We start from the raw sequence: 27,665 nt of genomic DNA, 5'->3' as shown, positions 1-27,665 counted from the left end.
CACCACTCCCTCTCATATCTTATGGGCCCAGGCTACACCACTCCCTCTCATATTTTATGGGCCCAGGCCACACTACTACCTCCCCTGTCTTATGGGCCCAAGCTACACTAGTACCTCCTCTGACTTATGGGCCTAGGCTACACCACTCCCTCACCTGTCTTACGGGCCCAGGCTACACTACTACCTCCCTTGTCTTATGGGCCCAGGCTACACCACTCCCTCTCATATCTTATGGACCCAGGCTACACCACTCCCTCTCATATCTTATGGGCCCAGGCTACACCACTCCCTCTCATATTTTATGGGCCCAGGCCACACTACTACCTCCCCTGTCTTATGGGCCCAAGCTACACTAGTACCTCCTCTGACTTATGGGCCTAGGCTACACCACTCCCTCACCTGTCTTACGGGCCCAGGCTACACTACTACCTCCCTTGTCTTATGGGCCCAGGCTACACCACTCCCTCTCATATCTTATGGACCCAGGCTACACCACTCCCTCTCATATCTTATGGGCCCAGGCTATACCACTCCCTCTCCTATCTTATGGGCCAAGACACTACTCCCTTCCTACTCCACTGTCATATGGGCCCAGGCTACACTACTCCCTTCCTACTCCCCTGTCCTATGGGCCTAGGCTACACTATCTCCTCCCTACGCCCCTGTCCTATGGGCCCAGGCAACACCACTCCCTTGCTACTCCCCGGTCCTATGGGCCCAGGCTACACTACTCCCTTCCTACTCCCCTGTCCTATGGGCCTAGCTTACACTATGTCCCCCCTACGCCCCTGTCCTATGGGCCCAGGCTACACTACTCCCTTCCTACTCCCCTGTCCTATGGGCCTAGGCTACACTATGTCCTCCCTACTCCCCTGTCCGATGGGCCTAGGCTACACTATGTCCTCCCTACTCCCCTGTCCTATGGGCCTAGGCTACACTACTCCCTTCCTACTCCCCTTTCCTATGGGCCCAGGCTACACTACTCCCTCCCTACCCCCCTGTCCTGCTTTTATTTATGTACTTTTTATCACCCCGCATAAAAAAGTACCTCCTTAATTAGGAGGAGGACAGGACAGAATGGGCCTGGGCTCGTTGAGCAGCAGTTCTAACCACTTGTACACATTTAAAGCTCCTTGTCGAGACAAGGGCATCCCAACCAGGGTGTCAGTTATTGATAAGGGGAGATGGAGTGCATCCCAAATGCCTGCCTATTTATTATAAAGTGCAAAACTTTTCACCAGGGCCCATAGTGCTCTGATCAAAAGAAGTTAACCAAATAGTGAATAGGGTTTCATTTGGGGTGCAGACGTGGGGAAAAACAGTTTCAGCATCAAAAGACGGATGAATAAAAACACATAAAATAAAGCCTGGGCCAATTATGAATGCAGGAAACATGTTTCCTTTATATGTTGAGAGGATGACAACTTTGGGCAACGTGTTATTTATCATTAGTGTTTCACTGAGAGCACTACAAATACAGTGAGACACCACCCAACAGCATCTCTAAATGTAGGTCTTGTCCACAGTGAGACACCACCCAACACCATCTCTAATTGTAGGCCTTGTCCACAGTGAGACACCATCCAAAACCTTCTCTAATTAAAGGCCTTGTCCACAGCGAGACACCACCCAACACCCTCTCTAATTGTAGGCCTTGTCCACAGTGAGACACCACCCAAAACCTTCTCTAATTAAAGGCCTTGTCCACAGTGAGACACCACCCAACATCTTCTCTAATTGTAGGCCTTGTCCACAGTGAGACACCACCCAACACCTTCTCTAATTGTAGGCCTTGTCCACAGTGAGACACAACCCAAAACCTTCTCTAATTAAAGGCCTTGTCCACAGTGAGACACCACCCAACACCTTCTCTAATTGTAGGCCTTGTCCACAGTGACACCACCCAACATCTTCTCTAATTGTAGGCCTTGTCCACAGTGAGACACCACAGGGATATTATGGTCAAATCTAACAGCCACAGCCACTGCTAGCTAGCCAACTTTACCAACTAGCAGTACTGTAGAAACTAAATACATTACAACGGAACGATTTGATTAGTGTAATGTTAGCTAGCTACATAGTTGTCATTGTATCAAAGATAAAGGTAAACGCAGCAACTGCTAGCTAGCCAACTCTACCAGCTAGCATTACTGTATCATTTTTAGTCAATAAGATTTTTGCAACGTAAGCTTAACTTTCTGAACTTTCGAGTTGTGTAGTCCTCTTGTGTAGCTAGCAGGACTGACTTTGTGTTAGCTAGCCAACGTTTAATTACTTCTGCGTTATGAAAGGAACTAGACACGGACACGAATGATCCATTGGTAGTTTGTTGTAACCAAGTATTGGTGCTAACCGTGTGATATTGGATGCTAGCATGCTAGTTAGCTACGGCGTCATAGGACACGGTGCACTGGGTGGGTTTCACGGAAGAATTCTGTACCAAGTTATCTAGCTGAATAAACTAAGTTTGAGCCTATTCCTGGAAACATTGAACCACTGTAGTTTACATCAATTATAATTTCTAAAGTGGAAGTTTGGAAATGTTATATTTGAGCGTTTCAGTGAATGGTTAGTGAGGGAGGCCCTGCTCTCTCGCTTCCCCAGTGGTTTAGTTAATTTTCATTCCAATCTCCTTTGCATTAGCGTAGCCTCTCCTGTAGCCTGTCAACTATGTGTCTGTCTAACCCTGTTCTCTCCTCTCTGCACAACGCTTCACACTGCATGGCCACTGCCACTCTAACCTGGTGGTCCCAGCGCGCACGACCCACGTGAAGTTCCAGGTCTCCGGCAGGCTCTGGAACTGCTGGTCTGCGGCCAACAAGGCAGAGTTCATCTCAGCCTATGCTACCCTCCAGTCCCTCGACTTCTTGGCGCTGACAGAAACATGGATTACCACAGAAAACACTGCTACTCCAACTGCTCTCTCCTCATCTGACCACGTGTTCTCGCATACACCGAGAGCATCTGGTAAGCGGAGTGGTGGCACTGGAATCCTCATCTCTCCCAAGTGGACATTCTCTCTTTCTCCCCTGACCCATCTCTCTATCTCCTCCTTTGAATCGCATGCTGTCACAGTCACTAAACCATTCAAGCTTAACATCCTTATCATTTATCTCCAGGTTCCCTTGGAGAGTTCATCAATGAGCTTGACGCCTTGATAAGTTCCTTTCCTGAGGATGGCTCACCCCTCACAATTCTGGGTGACTTTAACCTCCCTACATCTATCTTTGACTCATTTCTCTCTGCCTCCTTCTTTCCATTCCTCTCCTCTTTTGACCTCACCCTCTCACCGTCCCCCCTACTCACAAGGCAGGCAATACGCTTGACCTCATCTTTACTAGATGCTGTTCTTCTACTAATCTCACTGCAACTACCCTCCAAGACTCCGACCACTACCTTGTATCCTTTTCCTCTCCTCCAACACTACTCACTCTGCCCCTACTCAGATGGTATTACACTGTCTCAACCTTCGCTCTCTCTCTCCTGCTACTCTCTCCTCTTCCATCCTATCATCTCTTCCCTCTGCTCAATCCTTCTCCAACCAATCTCCTGATTCTGCCTCCTCAACCCTCCTCTCCCCCCTTTCTGCATCCTTCGACTCTCTATGTCCCCTATCCTCCTGGCCGGATCGGTCCTCCCCTCCTGCTCCGTGGCTTGACGACTCATTGCGAGCTCACAGAACAGGGCTCCGGGCAGCCGAGCGGAAATGGAGGAAATCTAGCCTCCCTGCGGACCTGGCATATTTTCACTCCCTCCTCTCCACATTTTCTTCCTCTGTTTCTGCTGCTAAAGCCATTTTCTACCACTCTAAATTCCAAGTATCTGCCTCTAACCCTAGGAAGCTCTTTGCCACCTTCTCCTCCCTCCTGAATCCTCCTCCCCCCCTCCTCCCTCTCTGCGGATGACTTTGTCAACCATTTTGAAAAGAAGGTTGACGACATCCGATCCTCGTTTGTTAACCTCTATGGGCTAGGTGGGACGCTAGCGTGCCACCCGTGGTGCACTCCATCAACAGCAGGTGCATTTCAAGAGCGGCAAATTTGAATCTAAATAAATGTCAAAATTCAAATTTTTCAAAAATACAACTATTTTACACCATTTGAAAGATAAACATCTCCTTAATCTAACCACGTTTTACGATTTCAAAAAGGTTTTACGGCGAAAGCATAAATTTAGAGTATGTTAGGACAGTACATTTACAAGAGTTGTGTGTAATGTTTTGTCAAGTCAAAGACAGGGTCACCAAAACCATAAAACCAGCTAAAATGATGCACTAACCTTTTACAATCTCCATCAGATGACACTCCTAGGACATTATGTTAGACAATGCATGCATTTTTAGTTCTATCAAGTTCATATTTATATCCAAAAACAGCGTTTTACTATGGCATTGATGTTGAGGAAATCGTTTCCCTCCAATAACCGGCAGTCAAGTCAGCGTCACAAATTAAATAATTAAAATTAGAAAACATTGGTAAAATATTATATTGTCATTTAAAGAATTATAGATTTACATCTCTTGAACGCAATCAACTTGCCAGATTTAAAAATAACCTTACTGGGAAATCACACTTTGCAATAATCTGAGCACTGCGCCCAGAAAAATACGCGTTGCGATACAGACTAGACGTCATGTTGGGGAGATCTAAAATCGAAAATACTATGTAAATAATCCATTACCTTTGATTCTCTTCATCAGATGTCACTTCCAGGTATCACAGGTCCATAACGAATGTAGTTTTGTTCAAAAAAGCTCATCATTTATGTCCAAAAATCTCCGTCTTGTTAGCACATGATCTAAGCCAGCCGGACTTCTCGTCATGAACGAGGGGAAAAAATATATTTACGTTCGTTCAAACATGTCAAACGTTGTATAGCATAAATCATTAGGGCCTTTTTTAACCAGAACATGAATAATATTCAAGGTGGACGAATGCATACTCTTTTATAACGTATTGGAACGAGGGTACCCAACATGAACTCGCGCGCCAGGTGTCTAATGGGACATCATCGTTCCATGGCTCTTGTTCGGTCAGATCTCCCTCCAGAAGACTCAAAACACTTTGTAAAGGCTGGTGACATCTAGTGGAAGCAATAGGAAGTGCCAAAATATTCCTCAGTCCCTGTGTTGTTCAATGGGATAGGTTTAAAGTCAATACAACACATCAGGTATCCACTTCCTGTCAGAAAATGTCTCAGGGTTTTGCCTGCCAAATGAGTTCTGTTATACTCACAGACACCATTCAAACAGTTTTAGAAACTTTAGAGTGTTTTCTATCCATATATAATAAGTATATGCATATTCTAGTTACTGGGTAGGATTAGTAACCAGATTAAATCGGGTACATTTTTTTTATCCAGACGTGCAAATGCTGCCCCCTAGCCCTAACAGGTTAAGTCAAACGACACCACTGGTCCTGCTCACATTGCCCTACCCTATGCTTTGACCTCTTTCTCCCCTCTCTCTCCAGATGAAATCTTGCGACTTGTGACGGCCCGTTTGTCCCTATCACCTCCTCTCTTCTCCAGACCATTTCCGGAGACCTTCTCCCTTACCTCACCTCGCTCATCAACTCATCCTTGACCGCTGGCTACGTCCCTTCCGTCTTCAAGAGAGTGAGAGTTGCACCGATGTCAACAACTACAGACCAGTATCCCTTCTTTCTTTTCTCTCCAAAACTCTTGAGCGTGCTGTCCTTGGCCAGCTCTCTTGCTATCTCTCTCAGAATGACCTTCTTGATCCAAATCAGTCAGGTTTCAAGACTGGTCATTCAACTGAGACTGCTCTTCTCTGTGTCACGGAGGCTCTCCACACTGCTAAAGCTAACTCTCTCTCCTCTGCTCTCATCCTTCTAGACCTATCTGCTGCCTTTGATACTGTGAACCATCAGATCCTCCTCTCCACCCTCTCCGAGTTGGGCATCTCCAGCACGGCTCACTCTTGGATTGCGTCCTACCTGACAGGTCGCTCCAACCAGGTGGCGTGGCGAGAATCCGTCTCCACACCACGTGCTCTCTACACTGGTGTCCCCCAGGGCTCAGTTCTAGGCCCTCTCCTATTCTCGCTATACACCAAGTCACTTGGCTCTGTCATATCCTCACATGGTCTCTCCTATCACTGCTACGCAGACGACACATAATTAATGTTCTCCTTTCCCCCTTCTGATAACCAGGTGGCAAATCGCATGTCTGCATGTCTGGCAGACATATCAGTGTGTATGACGGATCACCACCTCAAGCTGAACCTCGGCAAGACGGAACTGCTCTTCCTCCCGGTGAAGGACTGCCCATCCATGATTTCGCCATGACGGTTGACAACTCCATTGTGTCCTCCTCCCAGAGTGCTAAGAGCCTTGGTGTGACCCTGGACAACACCCTGTCGTTCTCCGCTAACCTCTTACATCTAGACGTTCCGCTAGTGGAACACATGCTCCAATATCCAATGATGGGCGTGGCGCGAAATACAAATTCCTCTCAAATCCGAAAACTTCAATTTTTCAAACATATGACTATTTTACAGCATTTTAAAGACAAGACTCTCGTTAATCTAACCACACTGTCCGATTTCAAAAAGGCTTTACAACGAAAGCAAAACATTAGATTATGTCAGCAGAGTACCCAGCCAGAAATAATCAGACACCCATTTTTCAATCTAGCATATAATGTCACAAAAAACAAAACCACAGCTAAATGCAGCACTAACCTTTGATGATCTTCATCAGATGACAACCCTAGGACATTATGTTATACAATGCATGCATGTTTTGTTCAATCAAGTTCATATTTATATCAAAAACCAGCTTTTTTACATTAGCATGTGACGTTCAGAACTAGCATACCCCCCGCAAACATCCGGTGAATTTACTAAATTACTCACGATAAACGTTCACAAAAAACATAACAATTATTTTAAGAATTATAGATACAGAACTCCTCTATGCACTCGATATGTCCGATTTTAAAATAGCTTTTCGGTGAAAGCACATTTTGCAATATTCTAAGTAGATAGCCCAGCCTTCACGGCTAGCCATTTAGACACCGACCAAGTTTAGCCCTGATCAAACTCCGATTTACTATTACAAAAGTTTCATTACCTTTGTTGTCTTCGTCAGAATGCACTCCCAGGACTGCTACTTCAATAACAAATGTTGGTTTGGTCCAAAATAATCCATCGTTATATCCAAATTGCGGCGTTTTGTTTGTGCGTTCCAAGACACTATCCGAAATGGTAAATCAGGGTCGCGAGCATGGCGCAATTCGTGACAAAAGATTTCTAAATGTTCCATTACCGTACTTCGAAGTATGTTAATTTCCATTTTTATGCCATTTTTCTCGTAAAAAAGCGATAATATTCCGACCGGGATTCTCCGTTTAGCTAAACAGAGGAAAGAAAACAAAGCATTCGGTCGACGCGGGCACGAGCCTGAGTCTCACAGTACTGTAACCAGCCACAACCCAAACGCGCTACTTTGTTTCAGCCAGAGCCTGCAAAGCCACGATTCAGCATTTTGCCGCCTTCTGAGAGTCCATGTGAGCCGTTGAAAGTGTCACATAAGAGCAGAGATCCCCTGTAATAGATAGAGATAATCAACAAGGCCAAGAAATGGTCAGACAGGGTACTTCCTGTACAGAATCTTCTCAGGTTTTGGCCTGCCAAATGAGTTCTGTTATACTCACAGACACCATTCAAACAGTTTTAGAAACTTTGGAGTGTTTTCTATCCAAAGCTAATAATTATATGCATATTCTAGTTTCTGGGCAGGAGTACTAATCAGATTAAATCGGGTACGTTTTTTATCTGTCCGTGAAAATACTGCCCCCTAGCCATAACAGGTTAACATCAAGGTGGTGACTCGATCATGTAGGTTCATGCTCTACAACATTCGCAGAGAACGACCCTGCCTTACACAGGAAGCGGCGCAGGTCCTAATCCAGGCACTTGTAATCTCCCGTCTGGATTACTGCAACTCCCTGTTGGCGGGGCTCCCTGCCTGTGCCATTAAACCCCTACAACTCATCCAGAACGCCGCAGCCCGTCTGGTGTTCAACACTCCCAAGTTCTCTCACGTCACCCCGCTCCTCCGCACACTCCACTGGCTTCCAGTTGAAGCTCGCATCTGCTACAAGACCATGGTGCTTGCCTACGGAGCTGTGAGGGGAACGGCACCTCCGTACCTTCAGGCTCTGATCAGTCCCTACACCCAAAGAAGGGCATTGTGTTCATCCACCTCTGGCCTGCTCGCCTCCCTACCTCTGCAGAAGCACAGTTCCCACTCAGCCCAGTCAAAACAAGCTCCCTCACGACGCCAGGACAGCGGAGTCAATCACCACCTTCGGGAGACACCTGAAACCCCACCTCTTTAAGGAATACCTGGGATAGGATAAAGTAATCCTTCTAACACCCCCCCCCCCAAAAAAAGATATAAATGTACGATTGTAAAGTGGTTGTTCCACTGGATATCATAAGGTGAATGCACGAATTTGTAAGTCGCTCTGGATAAGAGCGTCTGCTACATGACGTAAATGTAAAATGTAAATGAGTATCTCTAAAGAGAGAGATAACGGAGGGAGAGGGGGAGAGTGAGGGGGAGAGAGAGAGAGAGAGAGAGAGAGAGAGGGAGATAGAGAGCGACAGGGACATATGTTTTTTTGTAGGTGTCAAGGCTGTTATAAGGATTGGACCAAAATGCAGCGTCGTCGTAGTTCCACATATTTATTTAAATGTGAAACTTAATGCAATACATAAATAACTTGAAAAATAGGAAAACAACAAACCGTGATGCAGGAGGAACAAACACACTCACAAAACATACAAAAACAACTCCCCCTGCCACACCCTGACCAACTACAATGACAAAGGACCCTTTTTACTGGTCAGGACGTGACAGTAGGACTATTTCTTCCCCATCTTAACACAGTGTCCAAAGAAGGGCCAGAACTACACAGAATGGTGTCATCTACGTATAGTTGGATCAGAGAATCACCAGCAGCAAGAGCGTCATCATTGATTTATACAGAGAAGAGAGTCGGCCCAAGGTTTGAACCCTGTGGCACCCCCACAGAGACTGCCAGAGGTCCGGACAACAGGCCCTCCGATTTGACACACTGAACTCCATCTGAGAAGTAGTTGGTGAACCAGGTGAGGCAGTCATTTGAGAAACCAAGGCTGTTGAGTCTGCTGATAAGAATGTGGTGATTGACAGAGTCGAAAGACTTGGCCAGGTCAATTTAATACAGCTGCACAGTATTGTCTCTTATCGATGGCGGTTATGATATCGTTTAGGACCCTGAGCGTGGCTGAGGTGCACCCATGACCAACTCGGAAACCAGATTGCTTTGCGGAGAAGGTACGGTGGGATTCGAAATGGTCGTTGATCTGTTTGTTAACTTGGCTTTCGAAGACCTTAGATATAGGTCTGTAGCAGTTTGGGTCTAGAGTGTCTCCCCCTTTGAAGAGGGGGATGACCGCGGCAGCTTTCCAATCTTTGGGGATCTCAGATGATACGAAAGAGAGGTTGAACAGGCTAGTAATAGGGGTTGCAACAATTTCGGTGGATAATTTCAGATAGAGAGGGTCCAGATTGTCTAGCCCAGCTGATTTGTAGGGGTCCAGATTTTGCAGCTCTTTCAGAACATCACCTGTCTGGATTTGGGTGAAGGAGAAATGGGGGAGGCTTTGGCGAGTTTCTGTAGGGGGTGCAGGGCTGTTGACCAGGGTAGGGGTAGCCAGGTGGAAAGCATGGCCAGCCGTAGAAAAATACTTAATGAAATTCTCAATTATCGTGGATTTATCAGTGGTGACAGTGTTTCCTAGCCTCAGTGCAGTGTGCAGCTGGGAGGAGGTGCTCTTATTCTCCATGGACTTTACAGTGTCCCAGAACTTTTGGGAGTTTTTGCTAAAGGATGCACATTTCTGTTTGAAAAAGCTAGCCTTTGCTTTCTTAACTGCCTATGTATATTGGTTCCTAACTTCCCTGAAAAGTTGCATATCACGGGGGCTATTCGATGCTAATGCAGTACGCCACAGGATGATTTTGTGCTGGTCAGGTCTGGAGTGAACCAAGGGCTTTATCTGTTCCTGGTTCTAAATTTGATGAATGGGGCATGCTTACTTAAGATGGTGAGGAAAACACTTTTAAAGAATAACCAATCATCCTCTACTGACAGAATGAGGTCAATATCCTTCCAGGATACCGGGGCTAGGTCGATTAGAAAGGACTGCCCGCTGAAATGTTTTGGGGAGCTTTTGACAGTGATGGGGGGGTCATTTGACCGCAGACCCATTACGGACGCAGGCAATGAGGCAGTGATCGCTGAGATCCTGTTTGAAGACAGCACAGGTGTATTTAGAGGGCAGGTTGGTTAGGATGATATCTAATAGTGTGCCCGTGTTTACAAATTTGTTGTTGTACCTGGTAGGTTCATTGATCATTTGTGTTAGATTGAGGGCATCTAGCTTAGATTGTAGGATGGCCGGGGTGTTAAGCATGTCCCAGTTTAGGTCACCTAACAGCACGAGCTCTGAAGATAGATGGGGGGCAATCAATTAACATATGGTGTCCAGGGCACAGCTGGGGGCAGAAAGTGGTCTATAGCAAGCGGCAACGGTGAGAAACTTGTTTCTGGAAAGGTGGATTTTAAAAAGTAGATGCTCAAATTGTTTGGGCACAGACCTGGATAGTAAGACAGAAATCTGCAGGCTATCTCTGCAGTAGATTGCAACTCCGCCCTCTTTGGCAGTTCTATCTTGACGGAAAATGTTATAATTAGGGATGGACATTTCAGGGTTTTTGGTGGCCTTCCTTAGCCAGGATTCAGACACGGCTAGGACATTCGGGTTGGCAGAGTGTGCTAAAGCAGTGAATAAAACAAACTTAGAGAGGAGGCTTCTAATGTTAACATGCATGAAACCAAGGCTTTTACGGTTACAGAAGTCAACATATGTGTCACGTCCTGATCCTAGTAAGATGTCATTTTCTATAGTGTAGGTCAGGGCGTGACAGGGGGTGTTTTGGGTTGTTCTATGTTTTCTATTTCAATGTTTAAATGCTAGTTTTTCTATTTCTATGTTGGGATTGTTTGGGTTGATCTCTAATTGGAGACAGCTGATCCTCTTTGCCTCTGATTAGAGATCATATTTAAGTAGGGGTTTTTCTTCCTGGGTTTTGTGGGTAGTTGTTTTCTGTTTAGTGTTTAGTGTTTGTCACCTGACAAAACTATTTTCGGTCGTTTTGTTGTTTTGTTAAAGTATATTCATTAAAAGTAAATATGAGCACTATACACGCTGCGTCTTGGTCCCCTTTATATGATCCGCGTTACAAAATGAGAGCGCCTGGGGAATGGGAGTGGAGCTAGGCACTGCAGTACCTGGATTAAACTCTACATTACCTAAGAAACAGAGGAGGAGTAGGATAAGGGTATGGCTAAAGGCTATAAGAACTGGTCGTCTAGTACGTTCGGAACAGAGAATAAAAGGAGCAGGTTTCTGGGCACGTGTGAATAGATTCAAGGCATAGTGTACAGGCAAAGGTATGGTAGGATGTGAATACAGTGAAGGTTTACCTATGCATTGAGTGACGATGAGAGAGATATTGTCTCTAGAAACATAATTTAAACCAGGTGAGATCACTGCATGTGTGGGAGGTGGAACTAAAGGGTTAGCTAAGTCGTATTGAGCAGGGCTAGAGGCTCTACAGTGAAATAAGGCAATACTCACTAACCAAAACAGCAATTCTCAAGGCATATCGACATTAGGGAGAGGCATGTGTAGCCGAGTGATCATAGCGGTCCAGTGATTTGCTAGGCGGGCTGGAGACACGGCGATACAGACAGCTAGCGGGCAGGGGCTAGCAAGTTAGCAGAAGGGCCTTAGAGGGACGTTGCGATGAAATTAATCTCTTGTAGCGCCCCTCGTGCGGTCACGTCGGCAGACCAGTCGTGATGGATCAGCAGGTAGTAAAAGGGTCCAGGCCAATTGGCAAAATAGGTATAGTTGCCAAAGAAATTGGCCGATGGGCCTCTTCAGCTAACAGTCCGATATGCTCTAGACAGCTAGCGGGCCGCAGCGGGCCGCAGCTAGCAGGATAGCAGATGGATATTAAGGGGACGTCACGCAGATTACGTCTGTAGTCCAGTCATGATGGATTGTCGGGGCTCCGTATCGGCAGTAAAAGGGGTCCAGGCCAATTGGCAAAATAGGTATTGTAGCACAAGGAGTGGCTGATGGACCTCTTCAGCTAGCCGGGAGATGGGCATAACATAGGCTAGCTCCAGGCTAATTGGTGCTTGCTTCGGGACAGAGACATTAGCCAGGAGTAGCCACTCAGATTGCAGCTAGCTAGCTGCGATGATCCAGGTGAAAAGGTTCAGAGCTTGCGGTAGGAATTCGGAGATATGGAGAAAAAAAAAATCCGATATGCTCTGGTTTGGATCGCGCTGTGCAGACTGGCAAGAATTGTCCGGGCTAAGGTTAGCTGATGACCGCTAGCAGTGGCTAGCTGACTACTAGCTAGTAGCTAGTTAGCTGGCCAGCTTCTGTTGGGGGTTGCGGTTCAAAAGTAAAGAAAATAGCAGATCCATACCACATTGAGTGAGGCGGATTGCAGGAGAGTATATTGAAGTTGAGGTTGAGGTTATGAAAAATATTTTAAAAATATATATGCGAAGAAAAAAGAGATAAAAAGAGATATACACGGGACCTGACAAGATGAAGACAAAGACGTCTCACTGCTACGCCATCTTTGATCTGTATGCCTCCTCCAAACAAAGCTAACACATAATAAGATTAACCTGTTAGGGCTAGGGGGCAGTATTGACACGGTCGGATAAAAAACGTACCCGATTTAATCTGGTTATTACTACTGCCCAGAAACTAGAATATGCATATAATTATTGGCTTTGGATAGAAAACACCCTAAAGTGTCTAAAACTGTTTGAATGGTGTCTGTGAGTATAACAGAACTCATAAGGCAGGCAAAAACCTGAGAAGATTCTGTACAGGAAGTGCCCTGTCTGACCATTCCTTGGGCTTCTTGACTCTTTTTATTGAAAACTTAGGATCTTTGCTGTAACGTGACACTTCCTACAGCTCCCATAGGCTCTCAGAACCCGGGAAAAAGCTGAATGATGTAATTCCAGCCCCTGGCTGAAAAACATTAGCGCCTTTGGTAAGTGGTCTATCAGAGGACAATGACACTGAGGTGCGTGCACGAGGCGACCCCATGTTTTTATTTTCTCTCTCTTTGTACTAAAACACAGATTCCCGGTCGGAATATTATCGCTTTTTTACGAGAAAAATTGCATAAAAATTTATTTTAAACAGCGGTTGACATGCTTCGAAGTACGGTAATGGAATATTTAGAATTTTTTTGTCACGAAACGCGTCGGGCGCGTCACCCTTCTTTACCCTTTCGGATAGTGTCTTGAACGCACGAACAAAACGCCGCTATTTGGATATAACTATGGATTATTTTGAACCAAACCAACATTTGTTATTGAAGTAGAAGTCCTGGGAGTGCATTCTGACGAAGAACAGCAAAGGTAATAACATTTTTCTTATAGTAAATCTAACTTTGGTGAGGGCTAAACTTGCTGGGTGTCTAAATAGCTAGCCCTGTGATGCCGGGCTATCTACTTAGAATATTGCAAAATGTGCTTTCACCGAAAAGCTATTTTAAAATCGGACATAGCGAGTGCATAGAGGAGTTCTGTATCTATAATTCTTAAAATAATTGTTATGTTTTTTGTGAACGTTTATCGTGAGTAATTTAGTAAATTCACCGGAAGTTTGCGAGGGGTATGCTAGTTCTGAACGTCACATGCTAATGTAAAAAGCTGTTTTTTGATATAAATATGAACTTGATTGAACAAAACATGCATGCATTGTATAACATAATGTCCTAAGATTGTCATCTGATGAAGATCATCAAAGGTTAGTGCTGCATTTAGCTGTGGTTTGGGTTTTGGTGACATTATATGCTAGCTTGAAAAATGGGTGTCTGATTATTTCTGGCTGGGTACTCTGCTGACATAATCTAATGTTTTGCTTTCGTTGTAAAGCCTTTTTGAAATCGGACAGTGTGGTTAGATTAACCAGAGTCTTGTCTTTAAAATGGTGTAAAATAGTCATATGTTTGAGAAATTGAAGTAATAGCATTTCTAAGGTATTTGAATAACGCGCCACGGGATTCCACTGGCTGTTACGTAGGTGGGACGAAATCGTCCCACTGGCCCTAGAGAAGTTAATCACTCTGCTAGAATCATCTAGTTATTGAATGTTGTGGAAAAACTGAATTATGTTGAATTCATCTAACTACTTTAGCCTTAATAGAAGCACATAGTGACTCTACAAATAATAATCTGCTGGACAGATGGATGTGTAATCTGGACAGTCTCTCATACATAACTAAGTGGATATGTAGCCTGGATGGTCCCTCATACATACCAATGTGGATATGTAGTCTTGACGGTCCCTCATATATACCTGAGGACATTACTTTTTGAACTTGGCATAAACTCTGTTGCTGATAATTACATTTCACCCACCCCGACACACACACAATCCTCTCCTCAAGCACACTCGCACAGTACCTACCCCACCCTACCTCCCCATGCTCTCCCAGGCCAATGGTTGCCACCTAGCGAGGGTTGCTGCGTTCCATTCTCTCTGTGTTATCCAATAAAACCCTTGCTGACAAATGTGATTGAGAGCCACTCAGCTCCAGAGCAGGACCCTCAGAGAAATGAGGGGTATTAAAATATGAGCACCGTGGCAGCTGGCTTGCCAATCCAAACTAAAAAAAAGTGGCTCTGGGTTTATGCCACACCCTTTATGGGTGCCGTATTTCACCCATCTCCCCTACCCCACCACCCTGCCACCACTGAGGGTTGCCATGCCTCCCTCCCTCATCTGGTCCGTTTCCACAGATATAAAACTGTTATTCATGGGATGAACAGAATGAAAAGGCAAGGATGGGATGTGATGGAAACATCAGCTAGAGGCCCCTGTCTGTCTGTCTCTGGATGCAGACACCTCAGTCATCCCAGCCCTAAACACTGAGATTGGGTCTGCATTATAGACACCGCTGGATGTACGACAGTGGAGGCTGACAGTGGGATAAATTGGGGGGACAGGCTCATTGTAATGACTGGAATTGAATCAATGAAACGAGATAAAACATTTTTAAATGGCAGATTTGCATTGATTTAGTCTATGACTAGCCACATAAGAGGTACAGTATGCATTTCACCACGAGGTCGGGAGACATATTTAGGACTTGAATTGAGGAGGGGTCGCAGGGTGAGGAGAGGGGGAGGAGTGGTGTTCAATGTAATTGCACTTCACTGAGTCTTCTCTTTATGTATTGATGGAAAACTGCTTTTTAATCATGTTATTGGAGACTGTTTGAAATAGCCAATCCATCAATACATGAGAACAACTGACAAGGGAGGATTGAGCAGTTCAGGGGTTGAGGGTAATGGCACAGAAGGGGGAATAATGGAGGAGGTGGTGGCCAGCGAAGGGTTAAGGTCATTGACAGCTGCCTTACCGTTCTTTAGTCTTTATGTTAAGGCTCTCTGCATCCCAAATGGCACCCTAGTGCAGTACTTTTGGTCAGAAAAACTGCACTAGATATGGAACTGTCACGAATCCCACCGAAGGTGGCTCCCCTGCCTGCTCGGGCGGCGCTCGGCGGTCGTCGTCGCCAGCCTACTAGCCGCCGCTGATCCCTTTTTCCTTTTCGGTTGGTATGTCTTATTGTTTGCACCTGTTCGTTATTTGTGTCTCTTGATTTATGGTTATTTAAGCCTGTTTAGCCCGCCCAGGTTTGTGCGGGATTATTTTCGTCAGAGTGCTTTTTTGTTGGATGTGCTGGCGATCTGCCTGTGTTATTTTCTGTGCGAACTGTGGACCCGTTGTATAGGGGTTGGGCACTTCGTTATTCACGCCGGTTGGAGAGGATGGACCGATGGGAGAGGAGTGGCCTCCCTACCGCATCCCCAGCACCTCCTCCCCCTCCACCAGCTACCCCTCCTCCGGCGTCCGGACCTGGGGCCCTACGCCTGGCTCTCCCCAGCGAGTACGATGGAGCGGCGGCTGGGTGCCAGGGGTTCCTGCTGCAGTTGTAGTTGTACCTGGCTACCGTTCGTCCGACTCCCTCGGGAGAGGATAGCGTGAGCGTCCTCGTCTCCTGCTTAATGGAACGTGCCCTGGAGTGGGCCAACGCAGTGTGGTATGGCCCAGACTCGGCAAGGGATCACTACCCCGAGTTGAACGGCTGTTCCACCTGCGGCAGGAGACGAGGAGCGCACAGGACTTTGCTCTGGAGTTCCGGACCTTGGCTGCTGGAGCGGGGTGGAACGACAGGGTCCTGATGGACCATTATCGGTGTAGCCTCCGGGAGGACGTCCGCCGGGAGTTAGCCTGTCGGGACACTACCCTCTCACTGGATGAACATGTCCATTCGTCTCGACAACCTGCTGGCTGCCGCGGGCGTCCAGACCGGGCCCTGTTGGTTCCACCTCCAGGCCCTCCAGCTCCCATCCCTATGGAGCTAGGGGGGGCCGCGTCGAGGGGAACCGGAGGAGGAGGATCCTCCTGTACCCGATGTGGTCGGAGAGGACACACTGCCGACCGGTGCTGGAGGAGCTCCTCTGGGAATCGGGATGGCAGGCAGAGCACTCCTCGTTCACCCCAGGTGAGTAAGCACCAACCTCACCCAGAGCTCCCTGTTGGTCATATGTTTGTACTTGTAACTTTCCCTGAGTTTTCTCCCTCTTTCCAGCATAAGGCGCTAGTTGATTCAAGCGCAGCTGGAAACTTTACGGATCGTGGGCTCGCGTTAACCTGTTAGGGCTAGGGGGCAGTATTGACACGGCCGGATAAAAAACGTACCCGATTTTATCTGGTTACTACTCCTGCCCAGTAACTAGAATATGCATATAATTGGCTTTGAATAGAAAACACCCTAAAGTTTCTAAAACTGTTTGAATGGTGTCTGTGAGTATAACAGAACTCATATGGCAGGCAAAAACCTGAGAGATTCCTTACAGGAAGTGCCCTCTCTGACAAGATCTTGTTCTTCTTGTCTCTGTTTATTGAAGACTGAGGATCTTTGCTGTAACGTGACACTTCCTACGGCTCCCATAGGCTCTCAGAGCCCGGGAAAAAGCTGAAAAATATCGAGGCAGCCCCAGGCTGAAACACATTATCGCGTTTGGATTGTGGCCGGTCAGAGTACTCTGAGACTCAGGCTCGTGCACGAGGGCATGAGATGTTTTTATTTTCTCTCTCTTTGTACGTATACACGCTTTCCCGGTCGGAATATTATCGCTTTTTTACGAGAAAAATGTCATTAAAATTGATTTTAAACAGCGGTTGACATGCTTCGAAGTACGGTAATGGAATATTTACAATTTTTTTGGCACGAAATGCGCCATGCTCGTCACCCTTATTTACCCTTTCGGATAGTGTCTTGAACGCACGAACAAAACGCCGCTATTTGGATATAACAATGGATTATTTGGGACCAAACCAACATTTGTTATTGAAGTAGAAGTCCTGGGAGTGCATTCTGACGAAGAACAGCAAAGGTAATAACATTTTTCTTATAGTAAATCTGACTTTGGTGAGTGCAAAACTTGCTGGGTGTCTAAATAGCTAGCCCTGTAATGCCGGGCTATCTACTGAGAATATTGCAAAATGTGCTTTCACCGAAAAGCTATTTTAAAATCGGACATAGCGAGTGCATAGAGGAGTTCTGTATCTATAATTCTTAAAATGATTGTTATGTTTTTTGTGAATGTTTATCGTGAGTAATTTAGTAAATTCACCGGCAGTGTTCGGTGGCAAGGCTAGTCACATGCTAGTCACATGCTAATGTAAAAAGCTGGTTTTTGATATAAATATGAACTTGATTGAACAAAACATGCATGTATTGTATAACATAATGTCCTAGGGTTGTCATCTGATGAAGATCATCAAAGATTAGTGCTGCATTTAGCTGTGGTTTGGGTTTATGTGACATTATATGCTAGCTTGAAAAATGGGTGTGTGATTATTTCTGGCTGGGTACTCTGCTGACATAATCTAATGTTTTACTTTCGTTGTAAAGCCTTTTTGAAATCGGACAGTGTGGTTAGATTAACGAGAGTCTAGTCTTTAAAATGGTGTAAAATAGTCATATGTTTGAAAAATTGAAGTTTTTGCATTTTTGAGGTATTTGAATATCGCGCCACGGGATTACACTGGCTGTTGAGTAGGTGAGTGCCCAGAGAGGTTATGGCTAGGGATTCCCCTGGTGTCGTTTGACCAACCTTTCTCCGTGCACTCCTTAGATAGCCGATCATTAGGGTCAGGGCTCGTCAGGGAGGCCACGGTGCCACTGGACATGGTAACGCAGGGGGATCATGGGGAACGGATTAGTCTCTTCCTCATTTATTCGCCTGCGTTTCCAGTGGTGCTGGGGATTCCCTGGCTTGCCAATCACAATCCTGATATTTCGTGGAAACAGGGGGCTCTCAGAGGGTGGTCAGAGGACTGTTCAGGCAGGTGTAAAGGAGTTTCCATCGGTGCGACGACATTGGAGAGTCCAAACCAGGTTTCCACTGTGCGCATTCCCTCTGAATATGCCGATTTGGCTATCGCCTTCTGTAAAAAGAGGGCGACCCGATTACCACCTCATCGAAGAGGGGATTGCGTGATAAACCTCCAGGTAAACGCTACACTTCCCAGGAGTCACGTGTACCCATTGTCACAAGAGGAAACGCTGGCTATGGAGACATATGTCACGGAATCTCTGAGACAGGGGTACATTCGGCCCTCCATGTCACCCGTCTCCTCGAGTTTCTTTTTTGTGAAGAAAAAGGATGGAGGTCTGCGTCCGTGCATTGATTATCGTGGTCTAAATTCCATCACAGTAGGGTTTAGTTACCCGCTACCTCTAATCGCTACGGCGGTGGAATCATTTCACGGAGCGCGTTTTTTCACGAAACTGGTTCTCAGGAGCGCGTACAATATGATGCGTATTCGGGGAGGAGACGAGTGGAAAACCGCGTTTAGTACCACATCGGGCCACTATGAGTACCTCGTCATGCCGTATGGGTTAACCTGTTAGGGCTAGGGGGCAGTATTTGCACGGCTGGATAAAAAAAATGTACCCGATTTAATCTGGTTACTAATCCTACCCAGTAACTAGAATATGCATATACTTATTATATATGGATAGAAAACACTCTAAAGTTTCTAAAACTGTTTGAATGGTGTCTGTGAGTATAACAGAACTCATTTGGCAGGCAAAACCCTGAGACATTTTCTGACAGGAAGTGGATACCTGATGTGTTGTATTACCTTTAAACCTATGCCATTGAAAAACACAGGGGCTGAGGAATATTTTGGCACTTCCTATGGCTTCCACTAGATGTCACCAGCCTTTACAAAGTGTTTTGAGTCTTCTGGAGGGAGATCTGACCGAACAAGAGCCATGGAACGATGATGGCCCATTAGACACCTGGCGCGCGAGTTCATGTTGGGTACCCTCGTTCCAATACGTTATAAAAGAGTATGCATTCGTCCACCTTGAATATTATTCATGTTCTGGTTAAAAAAGGCCCTAATGATTTATGCTATACAACGTTTGACATGTTTGAACGAACGTAAATATATTTTTTCCCCTCGTTCATGACGAGAAGTCCGGCTGGCTTAGATCATGTGCTAACAAGACGGAGATTTTTGGACATAAATGATGAGCTTTTTTGAACAAAACTACATTCGTTATGGACCTGTGATACCTGGAAGTGACATCTGATGAAGAGAATCAAAGGTAATGGATTATTTACATAGTATTTTCGATTTTAGATCTCCCCAACATGACGACTAGTCTGTATCGCAACGCGTATTTTTCTGGGCGCAGTGCTCAGATTATTGCAAAGTGTGATTTCCCAGTAAGGTTATTTTTAAATCTGGCAAGTTGATTGCGTTCAAGAGATGTAAATCTATAATTCTTTAAATGACAATATAATATTTTACCAATGTTTTCTAATTTTAATTATTTAATTTGTGATGCTGACTTGACTGCCGATTATTGGAGGGAAACGATTTCCTCAACATCAATGCCATAGTAAAACGCTGTTTTTGGATATAAATATGAACTTGATAGAACTAAAAATGCATGCTTTGTCTAACATAATGTCCTAGGAGTGTCATCTGATGGAGATTGTAAAAGGTTAGTGCATCATTTTAGCTGGTTTTATGGTTTTGGTGACCCTGTCTTTGAATTGACAAAACATTACACACAACTCTTGTAAATGTACTGTCCTAACATACTCTAAATTTATGCTTTCGCCGTAAAACCTTTTTGAAATCGTAAAACGTGGTTAGATTAAGGAGATGTTTATCTTTCAAAGGGTGTAAAATAGTTGTATGTTTGAAAAATTTGAATTTTGACATTTATTTGGATTCAAATTTGCCGCTCTTGAAATGCACCTGCTGTTGATGGAGTGCACCACGGGTGGGACGCTTGCGTCCCACCTAGCCCATAGAGGTTAAAGAATGCTCCAGCCGTGTTTCATCCTTCGTCGACGAGATTCTCAGGGACCTGCACGGGCAGGGTGTGGTGGTGTATATTGATGACATCCTGATCTATTCCGCCACACGCGCCGCGCATGTCTCCCTGGTGCGCAAGGTGCTTGGGCGACTGCTGGAGCATGACCTGTACGTTAAGGCTGAGAAATGTGTTTTTCAAACAAGCCGTTTCCTTCCTGGGGTATCGCATTTCCACCTCGGGGGTGGTGATGGAGTGTGACCGCGTTAAAGCCGTGCGTAATTGGCCGACTCCGACCACGGTAAAGGAGGTGCAGCGGTTCTTAGGGTTTGCCAATTACTACCGGAGGTTTATCCGGGGCTTTGGTCAAGTGGCTGCTCCCATTACCTCACTGCTGAAGGGGGGTCCGGCGCGCTTGCACTGGTCAGCAGAGGCGAACAGAGCGTTCAGTCGTCTGAAAGAGCTGTTTACCGACGCTCCCGTGCTGGCTCATCCGGACCCCTCTTTGGCATTCATAGTGGAGGTGGACGCGTCCGAGACTGGGGTGGGGGCCGTGCTATCACAGCGCTCGGGCACGCCACTCAAACTCCGCCCATGCGCTTTCTTTTCTGGGAAGCTCGGTCCGGCGGAGCAGAACTATGACGTGGGGGACCGGGAGTTGTTAGCTGTAGTCAAGGCTCTGAAAGTGTGGAGACATTGGCTTGAGGGGGCTAAGCACCCTTTCCTCATCTGGACTGACCACCGTAATCTCGAGTACATCCGGGCAGCTAGGAGACTGAATCCACGTCAGGCCAGGTGGGCCATGTTCTTTACCTGTTTCCGGTTCACTATCTCCTATCGGCCAGGTTCACAGAACACGAAGGCCGACATACTGTCCCGCCTATATGACACCGAGGAGAGGGCCATCGATCCAACTCCCATCCTCCAGCGTCGTGCTTGGTAGCACCGGTGGTATGGGAGATGGACGCGGAGATCGAGCGGGCGTTACGGTTGGAACCTGCACCATCTCAGTGTCCAGCAGGTGTTCAGTACGTGCCGCTTGGTGTCCGTGATCGATTGATTCGATGTGCCCATAATCTCCCCTCTTCGGGTCACCCTGGGATCGAGAGGATAGTGCGGAACCTGAGGGGAAAGTACTGGTGGCCCACCTTGGTAAAGGACGTGCGGTTTTATGTTTCCTCCTGCTCGGTGTGCGCTCAGAGCAAGGCTCCTCGACACCTGCCTAGAGGGAAATTACACCCCCTCCCCGTTCCACAGCGGCCGTGGTCGCACTTGTCAGTGGACTTCCTCACCGACCTTCCCTTATCTCAGGGGAACACCACAATCCTGGTCGTTGTGGATCGGTTCTCGAAGTCCTGCCGTCTCATCCCATTGCCCGGTCTCCCTACGGCTCTGCAGATTGCGGAGGCCCTGTTTACCCATGTCTTCCGGCACCACGGGGTGCCCGAGGACATCGTTTCTGTTCGGGGTCCCCAGTTCACGTCCAGAGTTTGGAGGGCGTTCCTGGAACGGTTGGGGGTCTCGGTTTGCCTGACCTTGGGTTTCCACCCCGAAAGTAATGGGCAGGTGGAGAGAGTGAACCAAGAGGTGAGTAGGTTTCTAAGGATGTATTGCCGGGACCGGCCCAGGGAGTGGGCGAGATATGTCCCATGGGCAGAGGTAGCCCAAAACTCCCTCCGTCACTCATCGACCAATATGTCACCGTTTCATTCATGTTGGGCTACCAGCCGGTCCTGGCTCCATGGCACCAGAGCCAGACCGAGGCTCCTGCGGTGGAGGAGTGGGTGCAGCGCTCGAAGGACACTTGGAGAGCCGTCCAAGACGCACTCACTAAGGCGAGTGGACAGCAGAAGAAGAGCGCTGACCAGCACCGCAGTGAGACCCCTGTGTTTGCACCAGGGGATCGAGTTTGGCTCTCGGCTCGAAACCTACCCCTCCGCTTGCCCTGCCAGAAGCTGGGCCCGCAGTGTGTAGGGCCGTTTAACCTGTTTGGGCTAGGGGGCAGTATTGAGAATTTTTGAAAAAATATGTGCCCATTTTTAACTGCCTCCTACACCAACTCAGAAGCTAGAATATGCATATTATTGTTCAGGTTTGGATAGAAAACACCCTGAAGTTTCTAAAACTGTTTGAATGGTGTCTGTGAGTATAACAGAACTCCTATGGCAGGCAAAAACCTGACAAGGTTTCATGCAGGAAGCGGCCTGTCTGACAAGGAGTCGTGCGTCTTGCATCTGTTTATTGAAAAGTAAGGATCTTAGCTGTAACGTGACAATTCCCAGGGCTCCAATAGGCTCTCAGGACGCGGGAAAATCATGAAGGTTGACGAGGCAGCCTCAGGCTGAAACAGATTATCATCTTATTCAAGTGTCCCATTAGGTGACAATGGAGTGAGGCGCGTGCGCGATTAGCCCCCGTGGAGTATTTAAATTCGGCTGTTTAGTTTATTGCAGATTCCCGGTCGGAATATTATCGCTTTTCTACGAGATAAATGGCATAAAAATTGGTTTTAAACAGCGGTTGACATGCTTCGAAGTACGGTAATGGAATATTTAGAATTTTATTGTCACGAATTGCGCCATGCGCGCGACACTTCTTTACTATTTCGGATAGTGTCTGGAACGCACGAACAAAACGCCGCTATTCGGATATAACGATGGATTATTTTGGACCAAACCAACATTTGTTATTGAAGTAGCAGTCCTGGGTGTGCATTCTGACGAAGACAACAAAAGGTAATCAAACTTTTATAATAGTAAATATGATTATGGTGAGTGCTAAACTTGCCGGGTGTCTAAATAGCGAGCCCGTGATGCCTGGGCTATGTACTTAGAATATTGCAAAATGTGCTTTCACCAAAAAGCTATTTTAAAATCGGACATATCGAGTGCATAGAGGAGGTCTGTATCTATAATTCTTAAAATAATTGTTATGCTTTTTGTGAACGTTTATCGTGAGTAATTTAGTAAAATGTTAGCGAATTCCCCGGAAGTTTGCGGGGGGTATGCTAGTTCTGAACGTCACATGCTAATGTAAAAAGCTGGTTTTTGATATAAATATGAACTTGATTGAACAAAACATGCATGTATTGTATAACATAATGTCCTAGGGTTGTCATCTGATGAAGATCATCAAAGGTGAGTGCTGCATTTAGCTGTCTTCTGGGTTTTGGTGACATTATATGCTGGCTTGAAAAATGGGTGTCTGATTATTTCTGGCTTGGTACTCTGCTGACATAATCTAATGTTTTGCTTTCGTTGTAAAGCCTTTTTGAAATCGGACAGTGTGGTTAGATTAACGAGAGTCTTGTCTTTAAATAGCTGTAAAATAGTCATATGTTTGAGAAATTGAAGTAATAGGATTTTTATCTTTTTGAAAATCGCGCCACAGGCTGCAAGTGGCTGTTACGGAGGTGTGACGAATTCGTCCCGCCTAGCCCAGAGAGGTTAAAGTCCTGCGGAGGATAAACAAGGTGTGTTACCGGTTACAACTTCCATCTTACTACCGTATCTTACATCTAGACGTTCCGCTAGCGGAACACCTGCTCCAATATCCAATGATGGGCGTGGCGCGAAATACAAATTCCTCGAAAATCCGAAAACTTCCATTTCTCAAACATATGACTATTTTACACCATTTTAAAGACAAGACTCTCCTTTATCTAACCAAACTGTCCGATTTCAAAAAGGCTTTACAGCGAAAGCAAAACATTAGATTATGTCAGCAGAGTACCCAGCCAGAAATAATCAGACACCCATTTTTCAAGGTAGCATATAATGTCACAAAAACCCAGAAGACAGCTAAATGCAGCACTAACCTTTGATGATCTTCATCAGATGACACACCTAGGACATTATGTTATACAATACATGCATGTTTTGTTCAATCAAGTTCATATTTATATCAAAAACCAGCTTTTTACATTAGCATGTGACGTTCAGAACTAGCATATCACCCGCAAACTTCTGGCGAATTCACTAACAATTTACTAAATTACTCACGATAAACGTTCACAAAAAGCATAACAATTATTTTAAGAATTATAGATACAGAACTCCTCTATGCACTCGATATGTCCGATTTTAAAATAGCTTTTTGGTGAAAGCACATTTTGCAATATTCTAAGTAGATAGCCCGGCATCACAGGACACCCAGCAAGTTTAGCCTTCACCAAAATCAGATTTACTATTACAAAAGTTTGATTACCTTTCCTGTTCTTCATCAGAATGCACTCCCAGGACTTCTACTTCAATAACAAATGTTGGTTTGGTCCAAAATAATCCATAATTATGTTCCAACAGCGGCGTTTTGTTCGTGCGTTCAGGACACTATCCGAATGGTAAATAAGGGTCATGCGCACGGCGCATTTCGTGACAAAAGATTTCTAAATATTTCATTACCGTACTTCGAAGCATGTCAACCGCTGTTTAAAATCAATTTTTTTCACGGGCTCTGAGAGGCAAGAACAACAACACCTTGTCAGACAGGCCACTTCCTGCATGAAATCTTCTCAGTTTTTTGCCTGCCATATGAGTTCTGTTATACTCACAGACACCATTCAAACAGTTTTAGAAACTTTAGGGTGTTTTCTATCCAAAGCCAATAATTATATGCATATTCTAGTTACTGGGCAGGAGTAGTAACCAGATTAAATCGGGTACGTTTTTTATCCGGCCATGTAAATACTGCCCCCTAGCCCTAACAGGTTAACCTCTATGGGCTAGGTGGGACGCTAGCGTGCCACCCGTGGTGCACTCCATCAACAGCAGGTGCATTTCAAGAGCGGCAAATTTGAATCCAAATAAATGTCAAAATTCAAATTTTTCAAACATACAACTATTTTACACCCTTTGAAAGATAAACATCTCCTTAATCTAACCACGTTTTACGATTTCAAAAAGGTTTTACGGCGAAAGCATAAATTTAGAGTATGTTAGGACAGTACATTTACGAGAGTTGTGTGTAATGTTTTGTCAAGTCAAAGACAGGGTCACCAAAACCATAAAACCAGCTAAAATGATGCACTAACCTTTTACAATCTCCATCAGATGACACTCCTAGGACATTATGTTAGACAATGCATGCATTTTTAGTTCTATCAAGTTCATATTTATATCCAAAAACAGCGTTTTACTATGGCATTGATGTTGAGGAAATCGTTTCCCTCCAATAACCGGCAGTCAAGTCAGCGTCACAAATTAAATAATTAAAATTAGAAAACATTGGTAAAATATTATATTGTCATTTAAAGAATTATAGATTTACATCTCTTGAACGCAATCAACTTGCCAGATTTAAAAATAACCTTACTGGGAAATCACACTTTGCAATAATCTGAGCACTGCGCCCAGAAAAATACGCGTTGCGATACAGACTAGACGTCATGTTGGGGAGATCTAAAATCGAAAATACTATGTAAATAATCCATTACCTTTGATTCTCTTCATCAGATGTCACTTCCAGGTATCACAGGTCCATAACGAATGTAGTTTTGTTCAAAAAAGCTCATCATTTATGTCCAAAAATCTCCGTCTTGTTAGCACATGATCTAAGCCAGCCGGACTTCTCGTCATGAACGAGGGGAAAAAATATATTTACGTTCGTTCAAACATGTCAAACGTTGTATAGCATAAATCATTAGGGCCTTTTTTAACCAGAACATGAATAATATTCAAGGTGGACGAATGCATACTCTTTTATAACGTATTGGAACGAGGGTACCCAACATGAACTCGCGCGCCAGGTGTCTAATGGGACATCATCGTTCCATGGCTCTTGTTCGGTCAGATCTCCCTCCAGAAGACTCAAAACACTTTGTAAAGGCTGGTGACATCTAGTGGAAGCAATAGGAAGTGCCAAAATATTCCTCAGCCCCTGTGTTTTTCAATGGGATAGGGTTAAAGGTAATACAACACATCAGGTATCCACTTCCTGTCAGAAAATGTCTCAGGGTTTTGCCTGCCAAATGAGTTCTGTTATACTCACAGACACCATTCAAACAGTTTTAGAAACTTTAGAGTGTTTTCTATCCATATATAATAAGTATATGCATATTCTAGTTACTGGGTAGGATTAGTAACCAGATTAAATCGGGTACATTTTTTTTATCCAGACGTGCAAATGCTGCCCCCTAGCCCTAACAGGTTAACAAACGTTCATTAGGAGACAATCTAGCCCTGCCCAGCTGCATGAGCTGTGGAGGAGACAAGTCGCCAGTCCCCGATGATTCCTGAGGGAACTCGGGTGACTTCGGAGTCTCTCGGAAATGCAAGCATCGGGGACTTCTGAGGTTCTTCGGAGACGAGGGAGAAACTGTTGACGAGCGAGTGTGGCCGAGAACAGACATCCTGTCCCTTTTGAATTTCCATAGGTGCCCATTGATCCTGGGGATGTTTTTCAACGGCAGGGAGTGGGAGACTAATCAGGATCGAGGGAATGATGAACAGATTAAAGTACAGAGAGATCCTTGATGAAAACCTGCTCCAGAGCGCTCAAGCCTTTAGACTGGGGCGAAGGCACACCTTCCAACAGGACAACGACCCTAAGCACACAGCCAAGACTACGCAGGAGTGGCTTCAGGACAAGTCTCTGAATGTCCTTGAGTGGCCCAGCCAGAGCCCGGACTTGAACCCGATCGAACATCTCTGGAGAGACCTGAAAATTGTTGTGCAGCGACGCTCCCCATCCAACCAGACAGAGCTTGAGAGCATCTGCAGAGAAGAATGGGAGAAACTCCCCAAATACAGGTGTGCCAAGCTTGTAACATCATACCCAAGAAGACTCAGGGCTGTAATCGCTGCCAAAGGTGCTTCAACAAACTACTGAGTAAAGGGTCTGAATACTTATATAAATGTCATATTTAGTTATTTTTAATACATTTGCAATAATAAAAAAAAAGTTTTTGCTTTGTCATTATGGGGTATTGTAGATTGATGAGGGAAAAAATGATTTAATCAATTTTAGAATAAGGCTGTAACGTAACAAAATGTGGAATGTAGAGAGACAGTACAGGAGAATAAAGAGTGAAAGAAGCCTGGTACAACTCAAGGACAAACTCCAAGTTCACCAGTAAATAGTATACTTGCTAAGAGCTATGGCTTTTTCTCCCTATTTCATGTCATGATG

The sequence above is a fragment of the Salmo salar genome, chromosome 01 (assembly GCF_965601325.2).
Source record: "Salmo salar chromosome 01, fSalSal1, whole genome shotgun sequence".
NCBI lineage: Eukaryota > Metazoa > Chordata > Actinopteri > Salmoniformes > Salmonidae > Salmo > Salmo salar.
This window is presented reverse-complemented; position numbering follows the sequence as displayed.